The sequence below is a fragment of the Patagioenas fasciata genome, chromosome 23 (genome assembly GCF_037038585.1).
Source record: "Patagioenas fasciata isolate bPatFas1 chromosome 23, bPatFas1.hap1, whole genome shotgun sequence".
NCBI classification, from domain to species: domain Eukaryota; kingdom Metazoa; phylum Chordata; class Aves; order Columbiformes; family Columbidae; genus Patagioenas; species Patagioenas fasciata.
In genome coordinates, this window is record NC_092542.1 from 3713266 (window position 1) to 3739261 (window position 25996).

The 25996-nt window shown below is 48.1% G+C and overlaps 1 protein-coding gene across 6 annotated transcripts in view; it reads right to left on the reverse strand.

Annotated features, from left to right (window-relative positions):
• Positions 1–25996, reverse strand: part of CASZ1 (castor zinc finger 1) — a 216972-nt gene that overhangs the window by 170264 nt on the left and 20712 nt on the right. For 4 of the 6 annotated variants that reach the window (XM_065854932.2, XM_071798596.1, XM_065854928.2 and 1 more), the window contains exon 1: positions 16280–16429. The exons of 1 other annotated variant lie outside the window; for it this stretch is intronic. The gene's annotated coding sequence lies outside the window, so the exon portion shown is untranslated. Of the gene's footprint in view, positions 1–15881; positions 15965–16279; positions 16430–25996 lie in introns of those variants that run through there. One more of the 6 variants, XM_071798598.1, reaches the window with a different exon arrangement.

The following is a 25996-nucleotide window of genomic DNA, read 5'->3' on the forward strand; positions in this document are numbered from 1 at the left end:
CCAGAACAGCGCTGTTACAAACAACTTTACAGAGGTGAAAGGGACCAGATAATCAGCCCATCCCTTTTCCATTTCATGTTGAAGAGGAGTCCCGAGTGAAGGAGGAGGTCGCTGAACCAGCCTCTTGGGCTGGAGGCACCTTTGCTGGCAGCACCGTGACTCAGTGGTGAATCAGAGGCACCGTCCCCGGCTGCTGGAGGGGCCGCGCTCCGGCAGGAGGATGGAGATGGCAAAGCGAGAGAGAAGTACAAGCAACATGGGAAGTGGGTTCCACTGGACCAGAAAGTAAAACCTGCCCAAAGCTTCCACACTTTTAGGAACTCTCTATCATTGTCAGAACCTGTTAATCAGCTGAGCCCCAATTATTGGTGCGTCCTTCACCGGCAGGAGCTGTACAGCCAGCACGGGGCACAAGGCACCGAGCCCGCTGGCACATCTGTCCTTTCTGCCCCTTCTTGAAGCAGCTCAGCAGCCGAAACCTGCGGCTCTCCCCGCTGGGCTCCAGCCCTTCTCTCAGTGGCCTGGGCAGGCAGTGCTTTCTCTCTCATCAGATATCTCCATCTCTCTGAAATATTCAGATGATATGGTTTTGTTCTCTTCTCCCCCACATCAAATCCTCCCCCTGCTTGTGGAAGCAGTGGATTTCACCCAGGCACAGGAGGCTAATTTACACCCTTCAGGGTTTAAAATAGCAGTAGCGTAAATGAAAAGTCCAATTTCTTCAAATTTGCATTGTAAAACCATCCTTCAACTTCCTTGAAATAAATTTTACTATTTTATTAGTGCAAACAAAATGGTAATAAAACACTAATACAGCGCCTTGTATCCAGGGGAAGAGCTAAAATTAACATAGACCGAGCAGTGTTTGCTATTACATTCAATTACCTTTTTACTTGAGATTTACATTCTCATCCCCTTAATCTCCATAGTGGTGGCTTTGAAATCATTCCCCACAGTGATTCCTGCGTTTGGAATGGACGGCAGGAACGCCGTTCGCTCACCACCAGGGCTCCCGCTGCCAGCACCTCGGTGCGAGCATCTTCCCTTGAGACCCCCTCGCCAGTTTCCCCAGAGCTTCTCCAAAAAGCCTCAGCACTGAGTGCATCCACCTTCCTCTCTCAGACCTTAATTTCTAAACTCCAGACAAATGCGCTAGCAGCAAAAATAGAGCCCATGTTCCACAGCTGCCTTCCATCTGGCTCTGGAAACCGTTCCTTAATTCTCAGCAACAAGCCGTGTCGCAGGCAAGTTTTATTATCTCCATTGTACAGAGTCAAAAACTAAGGCAAAGACTGAGGACCAAAGTCTGAATGCGGCAGCTCCCAGTGTAAATCTGGATTGCTGTATTTTCTAGTGGAAGTATTCCAGCTTTTGCCTGGGATTCCCTGAATTCAGACTCTGCTCTCTAGTTATTTAACTGGGATTGTGTCCTGCAACCCAGGGGTCCCAGGGAGAACCTGCACTAAAAAGAAAGGATGCTAAAGATACAGGTCCCAGTAAACGCAATACAGGGAATCCACTTTCACAGTGCCGGGGGAAAAGTTTTAACTGGCAGCTTCTTTGGATGCTTTCTTTTAATACACTGGGCATGTCAGTGAGTTTGGCCATTATCAGAAGAACGGCAAGCTCTCGATAAGACACCACAGGAATGTCCAGCTCCATGCAGTGACTTAGATTCTCTGCTCTTCTTTCTTCCTTTTCATGGGCTGAACGTTGGACGCCTCCCCTCTTACACACCACGTCAGAACATTTAACCTTTCTTTGGAGAGCATGGCCAGCACCTGCCTTACAGGTGATATCCACAACTTCGTTCACTCATTTGGTACAACACTTTGTGATACCCAAATGAGATAACAGAGATTAATTAAGCACTGTGTACTATCTTTCTAGCCTGGCCAAGAAAAGACTCAATAGCCTTTCATCCCAGCCTGCTCACTGCCCAGCTATTCCAATGTTACGGGACCAACTGCAGCACTGAACAGAGTCAACAGCTAAGGGTGATTTGGGAAGGTACCAGCCAGCATCCTAGGGAAGAGCATCTCCTGAGAAACAGAGCCCTTGAGTGTTTGGATGGGAAAACGCTTCTACCTGCTCTACCCAGGCTCCAGGCAGCACAGGACACTGCATGGCTCTGGTCAGGCCTAGAGAAAGCACCAATGAACAAAGCAGCAGCCTATAAGACACCCCTAGAATAAATGATAAATCCTCTCCATCCAAATAACAAATGTGTCCCCAGGAAACTTTTCATATGTCCACCTTCTAGAAGGCAGCACACAGAGGCCCTAGTGCAAACAAAACTATCATGAGACACCTGAGCAAAACAAAAAACCCCAAACAATAAAGAAGAGGAAGAAGAAACCTGACCAAGAGCACGGGCTGAGGTTGGTTTGAGCTGGTCTTCTGCCCCTTTTTTCTGTTGTCTTTCCCCTGCTCCCCTGAACAAAAGGAAGTTTGTTGTCAGGCTCAAACATTTCCTGGGCCTTGTCTGAGTTCCACCTTGTTTTCTTTTTCTCTTCTCCCCACCCTGTACAAATAAAGCAAAAACCAACTGGCACCACCTGTGATGAAAGGACAACTAAATGCAGAATTTTATCTTTTCTTTCTTTTCTTCCTCCTCCTTTTTTTCCCTTTTTCTTGGCCAGAAGTTTTGGGCAAAGGACAAAAGGTATTGTTGGGTAAGCATAATTCCAGCGGCTGAGTCACACTAAGACACTAAAGCGCTGGCTGCTGCTGGGGTTCAGCAAGCCAAGCTGCTGCCTCGCTAAATGCAATGAAAACGCCAGCAGCACCACCGCGAGCTCCGCCAGCCCCACAGCACAAGGGGCAAGAGAAGATCCTCATAGTAAGAAAAGGTGCAAAGAAATAAAATCCTGGTCCAAATATCTTCACATAAAGAACTCCAGGAGGAAAGGCTGTCACACAGCAGAGGCTGGACGGGCTCCTCCCTGAAGACTGTAAAGCTTGTAAAGGTCGTAATAAATACAGTTATGATCCTTATGTAGGGTAAAGGAAGACTGAGATGCCCTCTTCAGCTCTCCATCTAGGTCTACTGGGTTTGCTTTCCTGACACCATTCAGAGCCACCGCTGGGCAGCCTCTTTGCCCCAACTGGAAGCTCCCATGGCTCTTGCAGCCCTTCACACAACCGAACGGGCAGGGGCTTCCAGGTCCTGTCAGCTAATCACCAACCCATTTCTGGCTGCAAATTAAACGGTGCCCCAAGCGGGCACTTGCTCGGAGCACATTCAAAAGCACACTGTGGACCCTGCAACAAAATGGTGCATTTGGGGGAGCTGGAGCACTGCCTGTTTATTTTATGATGCACTTTGGTCTCTCTCAGTTGCACTGTTATCCTACACCTGTTCGCTCCCCTTTCTCTGGCCTGATAACAGACAGTACGTTGTGCAGAGTGGGGGCCTGGCCTGGATATTTTCGTTTTTAATGAGACACATGTATTTGGTTCCAGACTATCAATACCCGGGCTCAGGGAAGAGGCAGAAAATATCCCTCAACAGGCATAATCAGTTCAGCAGAACGATGTGGAGCAAGGTCCTCAAATGGATGTAGAGGACAAACACCTTTGTTGATCAAGCCTCCCTAGGGCAAACCCTGCTTCCCCCTTCTCCTTTTGGAACTCGCGTTCAGCCGGGCGTTACACGGCCGCTAAGTTTCTTTAACGTAGACATGGGCCTGGCCTCTTTCAACAGCTCTGGCATCTTTTCACGGCAGACCCCATGACACACGGAGGTGGCTGAGAACACACAATCATGCTTTTCCAGGAACGGGGAATCCAGATTTTCTGGTTTATAAATTTTCCCATCTGGATTTGTTTTGCTGTTCATAGGGTAGATCACCAGAGATAAGGAAAGAAAAGAACTATCAGAGTAGTGGCAGCCCCGACGGGCTCAGATGAATTTCTTGCATGTCACAGTCTCCTGTTTGGGCAGAAATTTGAATGTGTTTTCCAGAAGCAACACAGATAAACTGGCATCTCCCCCAGGGGCTGTTTCGGTTCTGCTGCTGCCTGAGGGTTCTGTAACGCAGGAACTGAGCCTGGACATGCCCGCTCTCAAGACTGTCTCCATACGGCCATGGTAACTTCTCTGCCACTTGCATGGCAAAAATTAAAATCGGCTGAGGTGAAGCCCATTAGAAGAGCCAATAGATGAGCAGGTTATTACTTGAAACAGCTGCAATGAAAGATTGTGTTGGGAAAATCCTGCACAAGCTCCCAAATGGTATAGGAAGGAATGAGTAGGTTGTCTCCATGTACCAGAATCAGCAGCTTCACCTCTCTTCCATGGCACAGGGCCTGCCTGAGCCTGCTCCCTGGGGTAGAATCCCCCGGGATTGCAGCCGGATGGTCTGGGAACAGATCTGCCAAGCCCTGCTGAGCCATCCCGCTGCTCCTGGGTGAGACCAAGCCCCACGGGACAGAAAGGCACCTGCGGACTACAGCAGACGTGGGCCTGGACCCTACAGATTGCTGTGGGTCAGAGCAGCCTGCGGAGCAGAGCGAAGGGGCCGGGGGCTGCGACGTGTGTACGTTTGCCCTCCCCGCCACCCCTAAGCCAGGCTGCTGAATTTACACAGCAAGGACAACGCAGCGGCTGTCAGCTGGGAGCCTCTGCACGCTAAGCTCCTGGTTAAATGTTTTCATCAAAACCAGAGCGAGAAAGTGCAGAGCAAACATCACCAATTAGAGGCTGGGATGAAGCGTTCCTGCAGCAGATCTGGTGAGAGGGGCATGAGTCACCTTAACCCTTTGGGAGCCAGAGCAGGCACAACTCCCCAGGGGAGAGGAAGACGATGGGAGCAGAAACCTCTCCCAAATCTTTCATTTGCATCCACCCGCTTTCATTTGTTTGTAGGAAGTTGAATTCAGGAGTGAACGCTCGCCGTGGTTGGAGCTGTATTATCCCCACATCCTCTGCCCTTGCTATTCTTATACCTGGAGCAGCCTGAATCAGTGCAGATGGCCAGGAGCTGGTTCGGAGACGGAAGAGCAGCCCAGGGCAGAGGACGCCTGTGCAGGGTGAGGAGCTCCGGGGCTGACCATCCCCTCAAGCCATTTCTACCTTCCAAGTTCATTCCAGCAAACAGAAAACAGCACATCAGTTTTGCTGAAAGCTAAGGTGCCAATGAGAGGAAGGCGGCAATACTCCATGCTTTATTCCACGATAGAAGGATTTGTCTCAGACAAAATGTTTTCCCATCAGAAACACAAGGAACTGTAAGGAAGAGCTGGGGTCAGGATCAGGCAGATATGTCCCTCTGCCTGGCCACTGCGAACTGTCCCATTTCTGAACATCTAAGAGGGGATCAAAATTTAATCGCGTACTTGGGCTAAATTCCCTTTCGATGCAAATAACACCCTCCTATTTGCAGCAGGATTCAGTGCTGACAAGCCAAAAGCTCAACTTTCTAGGAGTACCAAACATTGCAACACTACAGGTGTTCAGAGAGATCGGTCCTTTCCGCTGCAACAAACCCCGAGGTCAGAACTTTGCTTTTGCTCTCAGTCGCTCAAGCAAACACCCACTGACTCCACCTCGGCACGGGACTGGGCAGACACAGCACAAAGGGCCCCAGACTGCAAAGGGACCGAATCCTGCCCACCTGCCACACAACCCAGCAGAGGTGGCACTGCCGCGACAAGTGGCATTGTGGAAGCTTTCTGCAAATGAGTCACCCCCAGACAAGCTCCTGGTCTTGAGGTGAGGCACAGAAACACGGGCAGTGGACCGGCTGCTATGGAGATGAAGCTTCACTCACCCAGGGCAGGGAAGCTAAAAGGATAAATTAAGGATAAATTAACACGGCACCTTCTGTTGGTGAGATCCCTTAAAACAAGGGGCACAGAAGGGCCATGCGTGGCGTGGTCCAGGATCTGGCCCTCCCCAGTTACATGTGTCCAAAGCCCAGGCCCCCAGAAGTTATGAATTTCAAGCATACCACGACTACTGGAGCAGACGGTTTCAGATCCTGCTGAGCCAGCTTGTGGCTGTATTCAAAATTGAGTAAATTTACAGCTGTAAGCTGGGAGTTTATACAACCCGTAACTTGTTAGGGATGGCTGACCAAGCCAGAACGATTGCTCCCCAGCCAACAGGGCTCTTATTGGTTAGACCTCTGAGCGCCTGGTAGATTTTATTATTTTTCTTTCTCTTTTTCTTTCATATTGGTGGGGGGTAGGAACGGAAACATCTATTTTTGTTCCCTTCAGACAAACTGAAATGAAATCTCAGGTCCACTTCACCATGGATTCCTCAGCGTATCAGCTGGGGACTGTAGCACACCCAGTGACCATCTACTTGGACAGGCTGCCGTATTTTTCTCACTGTGCAGAGTCTTGCAACATGAACAGCTCCACAGGATTCAATATATTATGTATCACCAGATAGTGATGCTGCTCTCACGCTGGCCCTTTTCGCGTGGACACTTCCCTTCCCATTCGTACCAGACCCCACAAATGCTACTCTGCTCCAGCCTGGGCTGCAAGAAAACGTGGTCTGAACTTGGTGCAGCAAATACAGTGCCCTGCAAAGACCTTCTTTCCATCTCCTTTGCAAGGATAAACAGCTGGAGCGGTATCAGACCTGAAGTGATCTGAACCTGGCTTCACAAACAGCAACACAAGGCGTCTGCCAAGTAACGGGCAGGCAGCAGGCAGCGAGTGTAAAACAGGACTCCAGGAGCCCTCTGACGGGAACAAAATCAGCATCATTCGCTGTGCCTGCAAGTGTGAAATCTCTCCAGTCCGAGGAAAGCACAGGGCTTGCCTGCATGTAGCAGCCTCAGCCTAAAATCCTCTATTTTTATTACAGCATGGTCCCAGTCCTTATCTGAAAGGCATTTTCAGCAGGAAACACGAAGAGCACGGGGGCTCCCCTGGGACTCTCTTCTCTGTATGACCACAGACAAGACCAGGACAGTCCAGTCTCAAGGATGCACACACTCATGAGAGGGACATGCACCTACCTCGGTCGTCACCCAGCTGCAGGCACCCCCTTCCCTGCCCTGTGAGGATGCAGTTTTCCTAGGACATGCCTAAGGAGCATTGACAGGTCTCCCCTTCACTCCCCGTTTCCGTTCCGAAGACGTTACAGCCAAGAACATCAATACTTTACATGAGTTAGAGAGCCAGCTGAGGCTTTAGGGACTCGCTCAGGCAGGATAAAATACTCTTTAGCATCCAGACACCACGTAAGAAAATTAAGTAAACGCGGAGCTTTGGAGAAGTCTTAAACAGGAGACTGAAGAAGGGGAAATTTGCTCCCTGCCTGCTCTGTGAGCAGGGATCACATCGCCTGCTGCCGCTCCCAGTTTAAAATACTTAAGTCCTCCAAGGTGCAGCTTAATTTTCTTTTTTAAAAAAGAAAAGTGTCAGTCTAATTAGATAAATCCTCCAAGCACGTGGCCCGGAGTTCGTCATGGAAATTAACCTCCTTGAAAGATCACAGTGACTGAAATAAGAAACTGTGTGTTTTGGCATAGAGCAGTGAAATGGGAGATGCAGGCTGCATTTCATACACCTTCCCTTTCATAAACCTGCCGCGTTTCATATCTGCCCTACTGGCCCTTCGCTCGGCACCAAGACTTTATCTCTGAATGCCTGTTTGCAAATCGCTGCTGAGAGGTTACAATAACCCCTGGGAGAGATTTTGCTGGCTCACCAGTGTGAAAGGACACTGCTCGCCGGGCACAAAGCTGGGCCAGCCCCAGGCACTGGTGGCGGGAGGGGCTGGTCACCAGCAGCCCTGCGGAGAGGATGCTCCCCAGACACGGCCACAGTGGGGACACAGCCAGGCCAGGAGCTGTTTGCCAGCCCCGAGCTGTTTTGCCAGCCTCATCACGCAACACGCAGACCAGCAGGATTCTGTGCAGCCCTCACTCCCACAGGGATGGGGATGGACCGAGCGAGGCAGGAGGGGGATACCTTGAAGAAGAGGGAGATACCTCAAAGCCACAGGCTGCAACCACAAAGCTCAGTTTGCATTTGTGACACCTACACTCATGTCTTGTTATTTAGAGGGCTCTACCTCGCCACACTGGGAAAGGTGCAGGGCTGGGAGTCATACTGCTCACAAATAAAAAGCCCCGGTCCCTTTGCTATTGGAAGCAGAAGCAAAGCCAGGAATGAAAATGAACAGTTTATGAGCAAGAGTCAACTGGCATCCCTATCTTCAAGTCGAAGTTGGAACCAGAACCAGACTGTTTTGTACTTTCAGGAAACATTGCCCAGTCAACTTTTCTCCCAGGCCACCAGACAAACTTGTCCCAGGGTCACACTCTGAACGCCTGTTCCACAAGGACCAGCGCAGGCCTCTCCTGAGTGATGTTACACAATGGATTTTAGTACATAACTGAAATAAGACCCCTTTTTCCTGGCTCCAAATAATCCTTCCCCATCAAGGGGGTGTCAGGATTCTCTTTCTAAGCTTTCCTTTCAAATGCTAGTATCCAAAACTAAAAAGCCCCTGAAAAAATGCATAGAGTTCATCTCACTCCTTCCTCCCCAGTCTGACGGATGCTGGTCCAGGCGATGCTGTGCTGCCCTCCCAGCACTGGGACCAGCGCGCCAGCTGACTCTGCACACAGAAGGATCAGGACCAGCCTCAGAGACCAGCTCTGAGGTGACTTGTTGTATTGTCATTGACATGACAAGCCCTATGGCTCAGAATTTGGAAACAACCTATTTTGTTTCAAAACAGCATCACTGGTGGCAGAACAAAACTAGGATACCTTCTGGAGAGAAAACTACCCCAAAATGCCAGGGCAGGCAAGGAGCCAAAGGCCCCAAACAACTGACAGTTCTGCAAACACAGCCCCTTTCCTGCAGCACTTATTCCACACGAGGCCTTGGCAGCTGGAGGGCTCTGGAGCTCGCCCCAGGAGAACAGACTCTTGTACCTCCGGGTCCTATTCTAGAGCAGCTCAATCACGCGTGAAAGGTATTAGCTGACACCTCAACACTGGACAGAATGAGCGGGAGGGGTTGCAGGCAGATCCCTCGGTACGAGAGCCCGTACTCCTTGCTACAACTCATTAGTTGTCTCAGGAAAGAGTTCAAAAGACAGATGATGCACAGAAACTGCGTTCGTGTTTTCTCCTGCTCCCTCCAGCTCAGGGCTGAGGCATGCTGGAAGGACACCACCAGAGAAACCAGGATGAACTCAGCCCTAATGGTTTCTTAGCGGTTCTCTGCCAAGTACAGGCAAGCCCCACAGTTCCATTACTAATATCTTAATACCTAATAATATTACCAATGTAACACTTCACCTTGAAGCCAAGCACCTGGACCCAGAAAAGTCAGCATTTAGTAAGACTTCCATCTCATTGGATTTGGTTTCTCCTGCCAACCGATCAAAACTCAGCATCCACAACTCCTTCCCACCTACTCCAAGGTACACGGAGTCATCTAAAAAGTGGTAAAGCTTCTACTTCAGCCAGAAGCTATGGGCTGAATCAGAGAGACAACACAGACTGCAGGAGGAAAAAAAAAATCAAGTGCTATTCTGCCTTCCTGTTTAGGCTTTGGATGCATTAGGCAAATTCCCAATTACAGCGGTACCTCCTGGCTGCAACTGGACTTGAGGTAAGAGACCAGAAAGAAAGGCCAGTGGGCACCACAGAGGGCTCAGCATCTTCCATTATACATGAGCACAGCAAGAAGGGCTCTGCCAACCCTGGCATGTTTGTTTCCAAAAGGAACACGCACACCCTTTCAAATGAGTATGGTGAAATCTGTCTGAAGAGGGAAGGACCCAGCGACGCATGCAGGTTCCTGACTCCTTATCATCAGAGCAAGCAGCCCAGCCCCTGAATTCACTCCATCAGTGTCCTCTTTCTTACTGCTACACAGGCTCAAATCCTCCAACGCAACTGCAAACACGCTGCCAAGGAGGTAGCCTGGAACCTACAAGGAATTCAAAGATACCTCCATGTTTTGCTGTCAGCCTGAAGTTTGAACAACGGAGCCCACCAGAAGGAGCTAAGGACGCCTGGGCAGCCGCCCCCTGCTCCCATCCCCTTGTGCCCATGGCAGGAGGGAGCAAGGAGGCAGCCGCTTTCAGGAATTCAGGCAAAGAGCAGCAGATGTGCCATCCAACGAGACTCAAACGGAAAGGAACCAAGGACAGGGTGTGCAGGTTGAGAAGTGAGCGAGGAAGCAGGTGCCAAAGGGAGGGGAAGTGTCCTCGGGGTGCAAGACCCTTCAGCATGGGTGGAAGAAGGGAGGACAGCAGACTTGGTCCTCAAACCCAAGACTGTCAGAGGAGCCACCGTTAGAGGCTAATATTTCAGCCCCAGGGTCCAGCTGGGCTGCTTACCATCTTTGGGATGCAAACTTGGAGCCAACTTTCCCTGGCACGGGCCTGTGGAACAAAACCAAAGTGCCCTGGAGCCACAAGCCCTACCGGCCCATGCCCACTCCCTCAAAAACCACTTTCATCCACATCTCCTCTCCTGCCCCTGCAGTAGCCCCCTCCTCGCTCTCTTCCTCTGTGTCCTCGAGACTCCTCTCACCTTGAGGAGTGTTAGGATTACCCAGCATTTACACTCAATGCTCCTCTTTATTCCTTAAGACTTATTAAGAATGATAATGAGCTCCAAAGCAGTGACACGTCTCTCTCTCTCCCCCTCTGTCGCGCTCGCTCTCTCTCTCTCTCTACGTGCCTTTTCCGTCAAAGGCACACAGGACAAATCCGACCAAAAAAAAAAAACCCTGACAATATGGATCAAGGACACATGAGGATTTATATTCTACAAATCCAGCCTTTTTTGTTTTTATTATTTCTACTCAAATTCCACCCCTTCTTCTTCTTACTCATATTCTCCCCCCTCTATGCCAACCCTCTCGGACTTTGAATGAGAAAGAAGAAGAAGAAGAGGAGAAGAAAGCTGCTTGCCTGGAAAACCTCGTTAATGTGGAGCTCTTAAACGGTTGATTAATTTTAGCAAAATTTACGATGCGCTCTTGCTTTTCTTTGAAGCTGCAGTCTTATATACCAAAAGCAAGTTAACTTTAAGATCTCTCTTGTGAGCCCACTGCCCCCTGAATTCTTGGGTGCCCTATCTAGGTAAATAAATAGATAGGAGAGAAATGCGGTAGCAGAGCATGGAAGCAGCCGCCTGGCCGGGTGCTCAAACTGGTTCGATGCGAATCCCTTTAGCACAGCCTAATAATCACAACCTGAAAACTCCCAACTTCTGGCGTTAACTTCCCATAAAGATTTTAAAAAAATAAAGTAAAAATCACCAGTCAGACCTTCAAAACCAAAAGGAAACAGGGAAACATAAACACCAATTCCAAGCGAAGTCTCTCCAAGTTGCATCTGCTCACGCCACAGAAATCCCAGGCTCTCGGCTGCATTAGAAACATCAGGCTCTCCCCAAGCCACCTTTAAACCAGCTACATTTCACCAGAGGGAAAAACTGAACCCAAGGAAATGTGATATACAGATTTACACATATCCTGAACTATCCTTCAATATTGCAGTTGCCACCCCAGCTTCCTCCCACCCAGTATTTGCTTTATGCTTTGTCTCCCTCTGCTAGATCCTGTTTTTCTGATATAGACATCAGGAGGTTAAGGGCTCAATTAGCGAGTCGGTTGAATCCTCAGCTTCACGTTACTTAGGGGGTTCTCTGCCGCTCTTTGGAAACTACACCACAAAATCTCCTTCGTCCTCGGCTTTTCTGTTTCCTCACTTGTTCCGTCTATTTCCGACACACCCCTGTGCCCGAACCCACAAATCTATGTGGGGTAAACGGAGAGAAACCGTGAATTGCTTTGGGAGACAGAAACATTAATAAAAATAACCCTGAGAGTGCCCAGCCAGACTGAACCCGAAGCGTTTGCGATCTTGAAACCTAAAGTAACATCCACATGGAATTTACAAAATATGATTCGAGTGGTTCTAATTAGCCCCAGTCTGTGGAAAAATTGGAAGGAAGCGGCTCTTTGATTAATGTTACAAACCAGAAAGGAAACAGATTTTAAAAGTTAAAGTAGCAGCATTGTGGAATACAGAATCATTACGAGCATACATTTACAATACCTTCAATCAGATGGCTTGGGGTTTTGTTTTTAGGGTTGGGGTTTTTTTCTCTTTTTATTTTAAGAAAAAAAAGGAAGACAGGATGCAAGTAAAAGCTTTTGTTTATGGAAGTCTGCAATGCTTTTATCTCCCAAGAAATTTATATAGCTGGACTGTATATAAATCCTTCTGAAAATGAAATTAGCAAAACCAAAACAGGGGTGAAGGTGCTGGGGGGGGGGTGAGAAAATCCCCACCTCAGTAAATCAGAGCGGAGAGGCAGCCCCTGGCTTGGACAGATAGCAAATTCAGCTCTAATGGGCACAGAGTTGGAAAGGGAAAGGATGAGATTCATACCTGCAGCAAACTCCTTGCAAAAATGGGGGGCTATTCTGAATAAGCTGCTCAAAGTCCCTGCGCAAGTTTGCTTGGGTTTGAGAAGAAAAAGGAAATAAGTTTTTTTTTCTCCAGCTAGCTTGATTGTTTTGGGTGGAGCTCCAGCGTGTGTGTATATGCTGTATATAATAATGAATTACTAATTCTTTCCTGGAAACTGTTTGAATTACAATCTGTAAGATACAAAAACACACCTTTATTTTAACACTGATTTTAATACAGACAGAAGTGGGGGGGGGAACAGCGAGGGAAATGTTGTTGGGTTTTTTTTCCCAGTACACAGCAAACCCCTTAAGCAAGAACAAACCCCCCGCCATGGGCACACGCACACACTTTGCTCAGCTGCACAACCACCGACTGAACTCCAGCTTTCGGTGGCTTTTCCCTGCACCGAGGGCTGCGCTCGGAACCGCGAGAATGACAACGTCATGTGTGTGGAAAGCTGACACTTGGAGCTTTTAAAAAGAAATGGGGAAAAATAAGCTGTTGACTTCTCGGTTAAAGTATTTTCTTGTTCTAACTCATGTTCTTATGTCACTGGGCTAAAAAAAAAAAAAGAAGAGAGAGAGGGAGCGAGAGATATGACTTTCCTTGAATGATCTGTTTAACCTAAGCCAGAGGAAAAAAAAAGAAGTCATTAATTACTTATGTGAGCTATTGCTTCTGAAAGACAATAAACCTGCCTGGTCGCCATGGATATGACATATTTGCTCTGAAAACAACACAATAATTAGCAAAGGGGAAAGATACAAGGAGAATATGCAAACTCCTGAGTTTAAAGCCATAGTGTTGCCTTTTTTTCCCCCCCCTCCTCTTTTTACTTGGCAGAGTCAATTCTGTTTGCAATTCAAATCAAACAAATAAACAGAATATTTAGCAAAAAATGTTAAATTAGCCACCACACTATAAATCACCAAAAAAAAAAAACCACAAAACAAAAAGGAGAGAAAAATTGACAAGGAAAAAAGAAAAAGGGCCAGTATGGACAGATCATAAACCACCTGGGTGTTTTCCACAGGCATGGGTATATATATGCGAAATATAAATGTACACAGACACACAAACGTATATGAGTTGTAAGGTTTACATGCACTATTTCCTCCGAGGTTATTATTTTATTTTTAAGATGATACAGAAGCAAAGCGAGAGGAAAAATGTCTCTATTCCAGGGAGCGGGAACATTTTGGAGAGACACTGAGAGAAAGTACAGGAGGTATCTGACTGTGCTGAACATGCTTTGTGCTGCTGGGGTTTTCTTTGCAAACCCTTTAACTTTTTTGCAGCAGATGAGCAAAAAGCCACAACTGGTGAGCACGGCGCGCCAGCCTCATCCACCCAGCTCACCACCACTGCTCCTGGTTTAAGCACTAAAAACGTTCTCTCACCTCAATTACTTTTTATAAAGTGATATTACACTGAATCACACGCGATAACGCAATGGATAAGTTAAGAAATAATGAAAACTGAGTTACATGCAGAGAGATTTATTTGAAATAATTTCTAAATGTTGCGGGGAAAATGTTTTTTAGATTTCTCTCTCATTAAGATGAGACAAAGACTATTAAAACCTTCACTAATGCGGTAGCTTTCTGGATCCTGACCTTCCACATTTAGAAACCAAGTAATAAAAACACCCTAACAAGCACTTTATCTTGAGAGATATTTGACTTTGAACTTATTTTAACATTAAAAAGACTTGGGAGGTATAAAAATAACAATATAGTTGCCACAAGTTTCTGTTGTTGTTGTTGTTTTCACTGCTAAAAAAAAATATCTCTTTAGAACAAAATAAGCAGATTAAGGAAACATCCCCACAATTTAACTGGCTCTTTTTCTATTTTTTTTAAATAGTTTTTAGCTGGACTCTTTGATCTTGAAAGGGTTCTGCTATCTTGTGTGATGAGGGGGGAAAAATGATCTGTTTTAAATGATGATGCAAAAAAAAGGATCAAAGCCCTGACTTTCTGTTAGCCATAATAGGCTGTGTCTTGCACAAAGCTTCAACTTCAGGCTTTAATATATAAAATATACAGGAGCCCAATAAAAGCACTGAAAAGGTACAAAGTCTGAAAACAAAAGGGGACGCTGCTCCTTTAAACGTTTTAGTGCATATGGAGTTTGATTTCTGAAAGAGATCAGTTTAACATCTCCATAGAAACCAGCAACAGATTATCATCAACAGAATAAATAACTAGTCTAATAAATTAAACAGGAGGCATAAGATCTGGAAACTTGATTACTGAAGTTCAACAATATTCCCCCATAAACTCTTCCAAACCACCTTTAGGGTAGCTAACGAGGTGGCAACGACACGTTAATAAAGGGTAGGTGGGAAGCGGGCAGGACTTGTGAAAACAAGAAGTGCAAAACCTTCGCAAGAAATTATTTTACGCTAAGAGTCAGCAAATCAATAGAGGAAATAAATTCATCAATGAAGTTTTGGGAGAGGCAGCTGGTGTAGCAGGGACCGGCCCCGCTGTGCAGCGCCGGGCGGACAGGAGGGGGCACACGGAAGGTGGACGAGCAGCTCCTCAAAGTTTCACCTTTCCAGCCCCAAAGGGCAGGAGGGTTCGGGTCGATCGATCAAACCCGTCGTGATTCAGAGCAGCCTCCGGCGGCGACCCACCCTTAAAAGTTTGCCGAAGAAGTTGCCCGCCGCGAAACCGAGCGGCCCCGGCGCTGGTGGCGGCGCTGGCAACGGGGAGAACGGCCGCGCCAGCCCCACGCCCGCCCGAGCCTCTTGACAGCTGGCTGGCCGGCCCGCCGAGCCCCGTTCCTCCTCTGCCCCCCGCCGCCACCGGCGCTCGAGGTCCCGGCCCGGGACCGCTCCTCGCCTTCTCCGTCCGCGGCCCGCGGCCCCCCCGCCGGCCCGACTCTGAGTGACGGCTCGGACACCTGTTCCCCGTCCCCAGAGCCTCCGATGCGGGCAGCGGCTCCCCCGAGAGCCCCGGCCCGCGCCCCCGCCCGCCACAGCCCCGGCCCCGGGGGGCCGCCCCCCGCTGCCCCGCCGCGTATGGGGGAAAGGGGGAAAGGGGGCGAGAAGGGGAAGGAGGCGGAGGGGGGAAACTTCCTGGCTCCGGATGGCAAATCAGCTGCGCATTCTGCAAATGCCACCGGGTAAAAATAACCTGCTGCTTCGCCCGGGGGGCCGGGCACCGGCTGCCCCGAGCCGCGCTCCCCACCGCCGCAGCCCCTGCCCGCCCCATCCCCGCCGGGGGGCTGCGGCCGGCCCGCTGCGGGCACCGGGCGAAGCGCTGCCGGCACTCAGCCCGGCCACTTTGCAGAAAGTTCCCCGGCACGGTTCGCCCCGCCGGCAACCGGCCCTTGCCCGCCGAGCGCTCCCGCCGTCGCTCGTCCAACTTTGCTGCCGCCGCTGCCGCCGTCCCCCCACCCGGTGCCTGTGCCCGGCCGCGCCGGGACCCCCGGGCGGCGCGGCTGCGGTTACCTGCGCCCGGCGCGGAGCGGGAACACGTGTTCCCCCGTCCCTGCCCGGGCTCCTGCCAAAGTCCTGGAAATTGACGGGCGCCGCCGCGGCCCCGGCTCCGCCGCCGAGCGGGCACGGCGCTGCCCCGTCGCCGCCGCCGGCCCCCGCCGCCGCGGCACCCCCGCCGATGCCCGCCTCCCGGGGAGCCGGGCAGCCGCCGCCGTTCCCGCTGGCGGCCGGTGCCCGCGGAGCCTGGGCGCTGCCCCGCGGGAGCCGGACGCGGAGCGCGGCGCGGTGCCCACCTGCCGGGCAGCGCCGCCGGCCGCCCGCCCGCGCAGCGTCCCGGCCCCGGCGCCACCGAGCCGGGGCTGCCGGCGGCGGGGCCGTGGCCGGTGCCGGGCGGGAGCGGACGGGCTTACCTGCACTTGGGGCTGCTTTGGGTGACTTTCCAAGTCAAGGGAAATGTGTGTGTGTTTGGGATGGAGGCTGCAGCGCGCATGCGCCATCAAACTTGCCCTGATCCCGGATTTTTCCTCCTCGCGCTCCCCTTTGCTTTGATTATTGAATTTTCCTATTTCTAACAGGAGGGCGGGCGGCGCGCAAAACCCGGCCTGGAGCCCGCCGCCGCCTGCCCCGGCCCGCCCGGGGAGGGGAAGGGGGGAGCGGCGGGGAGGGAGCGGGCACGGAGCGGACTCGGTCTCCAGGCAGGCAGGCAGGGCAGGCAGGCAAGGGAGCGGCGCCTGCAAAACCCGGACCGGACCGCCCTCCCCTGGCAAGCGAAAAGACGAGAAAGCGTCCCCATTTCCCTCATCTCCTGCCCTGTCCCCGCACCAGGCGGTTCCTCTACCCAATTCGTCCTCCTCCCCAGCGAGGCACTAGAAGTTTTCTAAAATTTTCTAGTTTGCAGCCTAGCGATCTTCTTAGTTCCCTAAGACCCAACTCCATGGAGATCACGAATAACTAGGCTGTGTCTATTTCTTTATTCTCCATCTGGTTTTCCTAGGCATAATATTCAGTTGCTATTTCACAAACTTCTAAACTTCGGCACTTCTCTTTTGCTTATGTTCTTAGTCTGGATTACACTCAAGTTTAGAACTAACCACTGTCTCATTGCATCTACAACTGTCCTATTTCTGGGTTTGGTGGTCTGCAGTCTCGCTTTGCTGGCATTTATGCACAGGACTCGCTTTTGCAGAAAAAGTCAAGGAACAGACATGCAAGCCACGGGCAGCCTGGGCTGGTTTCAGGGGATGTCTCTGCAGGATCAGAGCCAAGGGTTCCCCTACATTTGCACTGAAATTCCAACAGGCAGGCAGCACATTTTTATGTTAAGAAACAACTCTCTCCAACTTTAACTTTTCTTCCTCAGCTCTATCTTCTTCCTGAGGCAGTTAGTATACATTACAGGTATCTGTGCACATTCTGTCATGGTGGTTCTGCATAATAATCCAAGCCCCTTTCCTTCATCCCCTTGTTTCCTCTCCGGGAACCAAGAGCCTCGGCTCACGGGCACCCCAGCCCTCTGTGTCAGGGCGTGGAGTTGTACACTACACCTGCCTGCCCGTCTCTGCCCGAATTCAGTCTGCAGGACCGTGTGCAGGTGAACGTACCTGCCTCCATCCCAGGGCTCGCAGGATTTGGGCTCTAGGCCCAAGCTGTGCGAACCTGTAAACTCCCGAATAACTAACTCATTGGGAGCAGGGAGCTCTGCATCAGCACACCCACACAGAACCCCTTGCAGGAGCGTCTCGCGCTCCCCGTGTGCTTCCCTGTCTGTGTCTGTCTCCACCTGTTGCCTCTTGTCCGATGCTTACACTGTAAGGTCTTTGGGGCAGAAACCACGGTTTTGCTCTGGATTTGTCAGTGCCTTGCACAATGGGGCCCTGCTCCATGATCACGGCTCCTACGTGCTATTGCCACACATGTAAATAATAACAATAATTAATAATAATAGACTAATTCCTCTGATTTCGATGTGACTACTCATGTGAGTAAAAGTGACTCACGTCCATGAGTGCCTGCAGGACTGCTGCCAGCTCTTGAGCTTTTATTGTGAGTCTTCCAATATTTGGTGTTCTCCTTTGATCCCCAGCTCCTGGAATGACATGTTTCTAGCACTTGTGTTTACACAAGGAAGCTTGGAAATGTGGCCTAGTGCTCCCAAAAGCCAGAGGACAAATAAGAAACTTCCAAAGAAATGGATTTTTAATAGCTTTTGAGAAAATCCTGTAATTTGGCAGCTCAGGGAAGGGGGGAGTCTGACTCATGAATTTTAAACAGACAAGTTTAGCAATGTACATCTATTGAGTTAAATATTTAGGTCCCTGTAAAGACCAGACTTTAGCAACCAGGCTGAATTTACAGTAGCGAGATGTATTTCTGTGGAAATACTCATAGTGTTTAAAGTGTCTGCATCTTTACGGAATCTGGGCTTTTGTTTATTTGAATATTGTTTGGTATTTGTCATTCTGTAGTTAGTTATTTTCCCCTGCTCACAATAAGAAAGCAGGAAAATGGGGATGAGAATGGGATAATTAAAGTAAATATGACTGTGTGAGACTGTTATAATAACTGTGGCAAGTATTTATAAATTGCTGAAAATAAAACGACCAAACTTCTTGAATTTGTATGCTGGAGAGACACTGTCAGGTTAAAAACCATGTGTTTCTAAAAGTAAACGTCTCAACTTCTGGTATAAAAGCATAAAAGAGCATGTCCTAAGCAATGCATTCTTGCTTATGAGGCATCCCTGAAGAATGAAGGGTTGGGAGAACAGGGCTCTTTAATTAAATCTGCATCGTTACTTTTAATTGCATTTACTTATTATTTTCTCTTGTTCACTTTTTTGCATTTCTCTCATCTGGGGTGCTGAACGCAGACTGAATGGTCTTCCTTCTGCTTGGAAGTCGGCTAATTTTGGAGTGCTGCGGAGTTGTCCTAGTTAGGAGGAGAACTTGGGGACAGTCAAGTGTTCCAGAGGCGGCCGCGTTTATCGCCCAAGAGCTCTCATGTCTGTGCTCCCCTGCACGCGGCGGGAGGCTCAGACACCCTACAGACTGTCCCGCTGACAACAGCTTCAAGCCTCCTTCCAAACCACACCTTGCCCAACACCTCTTTGCGTGTGTTTTAGAGCCCCACTCCACATGCTTAATCTGTGGCTTTTGACCTCTTAGTTCTTAATTCCTGAAGTTTGCCGGTGCAAAGCCCCATTCGGCCCATCTGATGGTTGCGACACCAGCTCCCAGGAAAGGCCCCGGTGCGCACAGCGCCGCAGTCAGACAGAACACGAGGTAATGACACCTTACACAGCCCGTTCCAGATAGAAAGAAAATAATTTAGCAAATTGCAAATGATGCATACTTAACTATTTATGCAGCATCTTCCTGTCATCAACCCAAAGCAATTTTACTTCCGTGTTGAACAGTGGATGAAAATGCTGTATAGATTTAACCATTGCGGGAGTTCCTTTTAAGTGGTACAGTAATCTCTCTCCAGCTAATTTAGTGTTGTAATAAGGCACCACCCTCACAAGTCCTTTGTGTTCTTGTGTCAATACTGCCCCCAAACCATAAGTGCTGGCATCTGCATCTATCATAAAAGTGGGTCTGAAACACAGAAAGACTAAGAAAGGAGCAACATGGCCATTGGCGGAGGAATCTCAGGAGCCTTTTACTAATCCTATACATATCCAATTTCATTCTGATTTCCTCTAAAATACTATTTGCTCTCTCAAAAAATCTGTGCTACGGTTTGACAGCACTGGCAAATTCAACACTAACCTTGTCTAACAGCAGCAGAGCGAGATGTACCCGGGGAGCAGGACGGTTCCGTACAGTCAGTTTTCTTCTTGCCTGTGGGGGTTCCCTGCCCACTGCTCAGGATTTGACTTGAACCAGACCACCTCTCTCTCCTTGGGATTAAATACCTTTAACCAAAGACCTCTAACCAAAATGTCACTTTGGGTTTTTTTTCTCTTTTCTTTTATATATATATATAATACAACAGCGGAAAAAATCCAAAAGCAGTCTCAGACATCACTATCATTGCCTTTTCCCTTTATGGTTTTCTTTATCAGCATTTACTAAAACCAGTGAGACCTTACACAGTTCTAGTTCCTATCTTCACCATTTCCTGCTCGCCTGAACATTTAAGAAACCAACAGCCCCGTTGCACAAGATCCCTGGCAGCTCAGATCCGTGCGTACCTCCATCACCGAACAGGTTTCATCTGTTCCCAGTCTCTCTTCAGCTGCCGTACCATGTAGCTACACCATTAGCTGCTGCCCTTGGGGAGAGGACATCCTGCTCGCTGCAAGCCCATAAGACATTGGTTGTATTGAGCTACATATTTCAAATAAATTTCCACGGACTGAAATTGTAGGACACCTTTCATGCTATTTATCATTCAGCAATTAGCAATAACAGCATCCAAACTCATTATTAGGCCATCCTCTATGTCTGCTGTTCACAACTCTTGGTTAGATCCAGAAATTTATCTCTTATACCCAACTTTGTGAATGGTTCCTCCCTTTGCTCAGGGTCCTCTGATTTCCACACTGGGGTGGTGTGAGTGCAGCTTGTGTAGGCAAGCTGCAATTATCCGTGTGGTGCAAGGACACAGAGAGCAAATATCTATCACATTCCTTCCTGCGCTGCTGGGCAGGAGCGAGAGATGAGCATGATGAGGTACTACAAGCCATACACAAGTGAACAGAATATTTAGAGTGATGACAGGACAGCTGTTGGTAAAGCGTATAGGCTACACCTTTCCTGTAGACTAGACATTAATGTGTTTTATTCACACCCAGTACATACCCCAGAACACACTCCCTCTGGCTAAGCCGTGCAAGTGCAGCCTGAGCAAACTGTATGTACCCTTAAAAAATTACTCACACAAGAAAAATGATGCTAAAACAACACGAGAAGGGTCTGGATTAAAACGACAAAAGCACAGAAACACATGACGAGGGCTCTGACTCTGTCCTCAGCTCACCCTGCTGTGACCTGGCCATTGCATTTTCAGAAGGGAAGACGAAGGGCTACGAAAGGGGTTCCTGTTGCTCTGAGGCACGTGGTGATAGGGAATCAGGTTTAGACGCCTTGTTCTTGATCGCTGTACACAGGCCTACAAGCCACATTAATTCCCCAAAGAGGCACTGAATCTCTTGTAAGTGAGAAGAAGGCTGAGGTCCGGGCTGACCAGCTCACCAAACTGGACCAAAAAGGTTCTCTATTTCATACAGACCGCCCAGTGGCCATGGCGTGTGAGTGACTTTTACCAAGCCCAGCGCAGACCAAGGGCCTGCCCAGGACCTCTCATCTGGCTTCACAACTCACTACATGAATGAAGAAATCACTCAGTCTTGCACTAGAAAAATCCGACGGATTTACTTAGTTTCGTAATGGAAAATGAGACTTGCAAAGAAGGAGGAGGTATTTTTTTCAGTTGCTAGTTTAATATTATCTGTTCTCATTTTTTATAGGAGTGGCACAAGTAATTAGAGAATATCATGTGGTCAGTGTTTGTCAAGTGCCATTTTCTCACAGTCAACCACTTCTCTGCATATGCACACTTCAGAAAACAAAGAAATGTAATGGATCCCCTGGTCCAAATCCTGCAAGCAGAGCAGCGTTGCTTCACCGGCAGCGGTGGGGCAACCTTGTTTGTATTGAAGAGGATCAGGCCCTGTGTTTTGAAACGTCCAACTTTTGTTTAGAAATATGTATAATGAATATCAGTGTATAAGTACGTAATACAAATATTGAAACTGTGTGGGACAAATTATAGGTGTACGGACTGATACTGATGTTCGGCTGGTAGAAATGAGGGCAGACAAGAATTTACTCAGCTCGGAATCTGTTCTTATCTGTTTTGTTTGCCTTAAAACTATAAAGGTTCAAGCAAAAGATTGGGCATTTAGTAAGGAATATCTGGCATTTAAGCCCAGTTCTGGCCCAAACTTTCCTTGACTACTCTGTGTGTCTGGGTAATATCCAGTACTCCGGGGCTTAGCCCAAAGGAGGCTACTAAAGGCAACAGATCAATGCAGAAGAAAATAATAAATAAGCAACAACAATAACAAAACTGGAATTCAAGTGCGAAGTTGTATGTTTGTAATAGCCTGCCCGCGTTAGAAAATAATCAACTAAATAGCAATAAATAATAAAAATTTATATTAACAATTCATTTGTGCTGATACAGACCTTCAAGTTAGAGTTCATTATATTAATTTACTAATTAATTAAGCACTACATCACCTGGCACCTACGTAGGTTTTATTACACTTTATAGATGGAAAACTTAAGAGTCTTGCCTAGGGACACAGTGAATCAGTGGCAGAGCCGGACACAGAACTGGAATATCCTCCACAGCTCTCAGTCTGTTTACAGCATAAAGCTGCCCTGATTTTCTGACTAATTTAGTTCAACAGATGCAATTCTCAGTGTGGAGACTCCAATTTGGGTGCAAGAGGGAGTTATTTTGTTTGAGCTTAAATCAGTTCTTAATTATATCAAGCTAGTTATATAAATGCAGTTTTAAAAATATCCTTGTAGGCATCTACATTTCAGGCCATTGACTTAAAAACACACCTTTAGTTTAAATGCTGCTATTTTCCAGATAGGTCCCAAGTCACAACAGCTCTTTGGGTCCCTCCCATCTGCATTTCACCAGGAAACCTCATCTACTGAACTGAGATGTGCAATTTTGAGTGTCTTTCACTAAACAGCGCAAACATTGGCGAGTGCCCTGATTTTGGTTAGACAGAGTTACTGCAATTTAGTTTAGCCTTTTAATAAATGGTTTAAACTTGTTCAAAGCCAGGCTTTGCAACCAAGTTTCAATTGCTTAAGGAGCTGCTACTAAGCAGCAGAGCTCCTCTGTGCTAAGTGTGCAAAGCTGAGTTACCTAAAAGACGATAACCCTTCTACGCTCCATCTCCCAGGTATCACAGAACACTATTATCGAGGCCCATTTATCTACAGACTTCTCTGAAATCTGATCCCTTCCAACATGTGTCCTGGGCTGACAGTTGCTCCCTTTCGGTCTCCCCGCAGCCGCATCCCGTGCAGGAGGCGGTCGCTGTGTTATCTCTGCCCTGCTTGGTGTCGGTGGCCATGCTGGCCCTGGACATGGGCACATGGAGCTGCTTGGCCCTCTCATTTCTTCCAGCAGCTTGTGGCAGCCGGACGGGACGGCACAAGGGGCTTCACGGGCTGCCCAAGCGACATGGAAGCAAACCAAGGGCTGCGTAAGGAATGCACGAGAACGGCACGGGATAATGGGAAACGTTATTTATAGCCTGAATGCAGAAAACCTCCCCTTCCTCCCCCCTCGCCAACAGACAAACCCATGTCCAGTAATGACAAAGTCATTACCTTTTTATTATTTTTCAATAGGGTTCAGATGTAGCGTGTCTGTTCCTTACAGGCTGGCCTGATGGCTCCGGGCTCCCGTCTCTCCGAGAACACTCAGCGAAACGCTCTGAGTGGGTGTGGAGTCACCAGCCCTGCTTTAGAAAATTTGGGCCTTACCCTCCCAGCAGCCTGTTATCTCACTTATTAAGGGAGAATTATAATGTTTCCCTTCCTCCCAAGAGGCATTTGGGACTACAATAAAGGCCTTGTGAGAACTGCTGCAAGATCAAAGCAGGGATCCCATCGGAGAAGTTCAGCATAGTGCTGTTCCTGATAAGATACCGTTTTGGGGGCTCCTAATAGAAACTATGGGCTTTTCAATATATTTTCTAGTATGAATGCTATCCTTGAAAAAACAATCACATTGAAATCCTAAAGTTATGTGATCCTCGGATATTGAAAAGTTTGAAATTCTTTTGGATTGAATGGCTTTTCAAGCTTTCCATCTCAGTGTCCTGTGGTCCATGAGAAGTCCCTATTCTGACATGCTTTTGCTCACTGATTATTTCACCACTGATCATTCCCCAAAAGCTGCTTCTTCCTTCACCTGCTGCCCCTCTGTAACTCCAGCTCTCCTTTTCTTCTCGTGTTTAATGCCCTATCTATGCTTTGTCTTTGTCTCCTGCTTTTTAAACGTCCTTCCCCCACTTTGTATCTCCAGCAAGACCCCTGTGTGCGGGTGTGATAACCCACGTAGCACCCATGTCTCTGGGATTTATTTTGAGATCTGCCGCTTGTTTATTTATTTCCCTTTTAGCACACCCAGCGAGGCCTGTGTGGCAGGAGATGTGAAGGGAGGTGATTATGGGAGACTATTTCCCCTCGCCGCTCATTCACGACAAACAAAGAGCAATGATTGATGATTAAAAATGCATTCTCTGGGCTTGTTTTCTTTTGTTTTACCATTATGGAGATATTATAAATACTGAATACTAATCAATCCAGACCTGGCGGGACCTCACAGACCTTCTGCAATCCCAGGGCTTTGCTCTTCCTTACAACCTCTGCAGCCTTCCCTCCCTTCTTTGTTTCTAAATTAAACACATAGAGTTCTCCATCCCAACCAAAACGGACTAGGTTAACTTTGGATGAATTCACACTGTCTTTTTGGAGCAGAGGAGATCAGGAAGGCTCCTCCAAAACCCTCTCATTCCTGCTAGCACTAAGGCTGGATTTCTCCCTGGGCATTTCTGTGCAAAAGCCAGAGAGCCACATCTGATTCCGCAACATTACACAATGTCCAGATAAACAGCAAACTCAGTGGCGCTTGCATTCTTTTATCTTTATTCAGTCAAATCAACTGCTTTCTCTTTCTCTTCCCACACTCCCCCCTTGCCTCATTCTCCCTCGCTCACGTAAAACAGACACAGCACACCGGCCACTGCAAAAATTCATCAAAATTGTCTGTCCTAACTGAATGAGAAGATTCCGCTTCACTTTGGCCTAAACTACCACTTTTCTCTAATCAGCTGTTTCCTGTGAGATTTTTCCAGCGTTCTGCTCCCTGCTGAAGTCAACATTAAATGTCCCACACAGCAAAGCTCTGCCTGACTCCAGTGGGGCACAGTTAGGCTGAGGTTAAGCTTTCGCAAAAGTGCCCTGCAGAGAGCAGACCCAGGTCCCTCTTCTGCTCTTTCCTGCCCCTGGGCAGCCCCAGGACCAACAGAGACCCCAGCAGAGCAGAACAGCAGCACAAGGGCTTGCCCGTGTAGCTCAGATTACCGAAAAGAAACTACACTGGGCACTGACATACATTTTTCTTAATATGCTTAGAACCAGCTCAGGAATAGCTGAGCTCAGCTCGAACATATCAGGAAGGAGAAGGAAGAGAATCTAAGCTGGGCTAGCAAGAAATTTTAGTCTGAAGCATATGGCAAGAAACTGCAGTGTGTTCTTATCTTGAAGCCTGAGGATTTATTTTATGCACATAATTCCCTGATCATCTTGATGTAGCATCTCTTAGGAGGTTGGTGTTACACTATCTAACCACCACTGCTGGAACTTGACAATCTCTCTACCATCTTAACTTTCTTAAATAATTTTAAATATATATCTGTGTTTATAAAATATCAAGGGCCCGATCCTATTGAAGTCTCGGGAAGGAGTGTAATAGTTTCAGTAGGCATTTGGATCAAGCCCATAGATGTTCCCTACTCTTCCCTTTTTAAATATTGTATCTCTGCCTTACATCTTTGCCTGCTACTCCTCCCTAGCACACACAGGATCTTCCTCTCCCTTTGAAATGTGTGGAAATTTTCTGTGAGAACAGCATTTCTGTGTAATCTGAGTTCAAAAATGGAAGCCACCACTCCCAAGTAGCAAGGGAGCCTAAAATGCTGCTTCTTAGTCAACACACTTTATCCCTCTGTGCCTCCAAATTTACCTCTTCCCCCCTTCCCAGAGCAGTGTGAAACCAATTCATAGTGAAAGGGGCTTTGCAGCAGGTAACGATAATTAATATGCTTCAGGTTTCTTAGTTTAGCCTTGAGTCTGCAAGCAACCTTCAGTTGCAATGTAATTACCACCAGTTCACCAACAACTGCTGGTTTGTAGACTTGTTTCACCAGATTCAGCACACAGATTGATTCAAGCCACTCTCTGGTGAGCCTCTGCAATGGAATTATATCTTTACACAGTGGTCTGTTCAAAGGAAATGTTGTTATTGCTATATTTTCAAACCTATACACTTTCACCCAAAGATCTTAGCTCTGATGGCAGTTT